Source organism: Ipomoea triloba, chromosome 13 (assembly GCF_003576645.1).
Source record: "Ipomoea triloba cultivar NCNSP0323 chromosome 13, ASM357664v1".
In the NCBI taxonomy this organism is placed as follows: Eukaryota; Viridiplantae; Streptophyta; class Magnoliopsida; order Solanales; family Convolvulaceae; genus Ipomoea; species Ipomoea triloba.
In genome coordinates, this window is record NC_044928.1 from 15,617,407 (window position 1) to 15,620,546 (window position 3,140).

Below are 3,140 nucleotides of genomic sequence, written 5' to 3' on the forward strand. Positions count from 1 at the left end.
CACACATATTATGCAATGAACTTGTGATCACATGAACATTCTTATGCACATAATTTTGTAAAACACGTAGTTTTGTTATCATAGCATACCATATATGAATATACATATATATGGGGTAAATAATAATTTTAGTGAACATGAAATCTTACCCTTGAAGATCAAAACTCTCATCAACACTTAATTCTTTCACCAAAATCCCTAGGCAAAATATACCACCATAACAATAATTTAGGAAATCTTAACTTATAGATAGGTTCTAGGGAAGAAAACAAAGCTTTTAACCGAATAGAAATGGAATTTTACCGAATAGTGGTAGACTTGATGAAGAAACTTAGCTATGGAAGCTCTTTGAACTCAAGGAAGAAGATGAAATTTTCTCTCTCTCTCTTCCTCTCCAATATTTTGGCCAAGGAGGGGAAAAATGGGAAAACAAAGCTTATATATTATCCCTTATAAGATAAGAATGAAGATATGTGGCATAGAAAGTGACACTTGTCACATTCTTGTGGTGGGTAAGGGAAAATATCTTCTTTTGGACTGTTCGGGATTAAAACAGATGAATTCTAGGTAGAAAATAATTTAGATAGAATAATTTTTGAAACCAAAAAAATTTATCCCAGACTGAAACTTAAAATTGGGCTAGGTTCGGTACACCGCGAAATTTCGCGATGTACGATCAAAAATAAATTTTTGCTGCTATGGGCTAATTTAATTAGATAGGAAATTCAAGAATAATAGTATGGTGTCTAATAATTCATTTCCTAGGATAATCGGGTCCGAATACCAACTCCTAAAATTCTTACGGTTCGTGACCGGTATGTAGATCGCAGCTTAATAACAACTATACTCACTTATAAAAATTCTTTTGAAATATCTGAAGATCATAACTTATGAATGTCAACGCCTTAGGATAAAATAATAATGTTAGGAAAATACGGGGTATTACACATAGACACTCCAAGATTTCCTAAACCACTTCCCGCACTACTCTTCTTGGAATGTTTCACCATTGTATAAACAATTAACAATCAACCTACAAATAATTAATATTCAAAACATCAATATTAAATTAAAAAAAAAATTAAACTCACTGCCAAGTGGCAGTGGCAGTGTGCAACACAGCCAACACTCACTGGAGTAGTGGAGTCACTGCCTTATAAATAATATGCATTGTAGCAGTGTGCATATATATATCTATATATAAATGAAGTCCATGCCCACTATGTCCTCTATATATATATGAACAAAGCTGAAGGAATACCTGAAGAAGAGGTGCCGTCGCCGGTCAGTGGAGGTCGCCGGTGGGTGGAGGTCACCGGTGGGTGGAGGTCGCCGGTGGGTGGAGGTCACCGGTAGAGGAAGTCGCCGGTGAGGGGGTGGGTGGAGGTCGCCGGTAGAGAAAGTCGCGCAGTGAGGCAGTGAAGTCGCATAGCAGGAAGTGAAATCGCGCATCAGCTTTGATTTAATTTCTCATGTTTTTTTTCCTAATTTTAATCAACTTAGGGTTGGATATTGGGTATTGGGTATTGGGTATTGGGTATTGGATCTTTCAGATTGGGTTTCAATTTGGGCTATAAAAATTTATTTGGGCCAATGTGTTTTCGCCTCAAAAAACGCCTCAGACACGCCCCAAGGCGTGCCTGAGGCGTACGCCTCATAGACCTGAGGTGTATGCCTCTTACCCAGCGTAAGAGGCGTACGCCTCGTAGCCCTTTTGCTACGCCTCACACTGAGGCGCGCCTCAGTTGCGCCTTTTTAAACACTAAAGCCCGAACCGATAAGCCCAAAACTAAGCGGGCTGGCCCGATTAACATCCCTATTTCACAATGCTTGATGTGTACTGAGTGATGGGTTCTGGAGCTTTTCTTTGTTTCTCATCGTTACCATGGATCTGTTCATCTAATTTTTTGAGGGAGAAGCTTTTGGCCCTAATAGAGAGGGACTACGTGGTATACTGATATGTTCAATTGTTTTGAATTCTTACTTTGTTCAAATTTCTGAGATGGTTCACTTCAATTAGGAAAATATAATGTTCTTTAGATGAACATTGCATGGCATTATGACTTCTGAGTTGCTCTTTGCTGCAGATACATTATGGTGGTTTCTCTGGATACTTAATCTTCGAGCAACTCTCTTCTTCCTCCTCGTGAATGCTTTCCCAACATGCTACCCCCACCCTCTCACTTCTTTTTTCAAAATTTTGTTGTATTGATTGTGATAGGATTGGCTTATTTATAGTGTTGAAATAGGTGTTAATGTTTATGTAAATATTGATTTTAAATTTAAAATTTATTTTCATTTCAATGTAGCTATGCCATTCCAAAACGTGTAGCTACTCAATTCAATTCCAAAACGCCGCCGTATTGAGTAGGCGGGAATTGGAGCCATAATTCTGTAGCAAAAACATCAGGCTTTTTTATATATAGGATTATTATTGATTTTGTTTTTTCCTGCTATTATGGTTTTCTAAAGTTTATTTATTTATTTATTTATTTTNATTCGCATACCTGTATCCTCCATTACTACTACGCATGGCTTCTATCAGAACCTTTATTCTTAATGGCGCCCATAGGCACTTCTCTCCCCTTCTCAGCCAAAAATGCCCAATTCGACTACTCACTTCTCACTGCCGCCGCAACAGCCTCTTTTGCTATTCTTCATCGCCGTCGTGCTCCTCCGCCCAATTTACTCCCCAGCTCAGGAATGAGTCAGAGATGGAATCCGACCAGTGGCAGCGGAGGTGGAACGTGGTGGAGATTTTGGAGGAGAGGGGATTAGTGGAGTCTATCACTAGCGAAAACCTCCGTTCAATTTGCTCCAACCCGAATCTCCCACCCCTCAAAGTCTACTGCGGGTTTAACCCGACGGCTGAAAGCCTCCATCTTGGAAACCTTCTTGGCCTTATTGTTCTCTCCTGGTTCCTTCGCTGTGGCCATAAAGTCGTTGCTCTCCTCGGTGGCGCCACCGGCCGCATTGGTGACCCCTCCAGCAAGAGTGTAGAGCGGCCGGAGCTCGATTACGTTACATTAAATCACAACATCGCCGGAATTTTTGCCAACATTCGGCAAGTACTACTCTCTCCAGATTCATCTTACCTCACCTCCAACATTCAGATCCTAGACAACTATGATTGGTGGAAA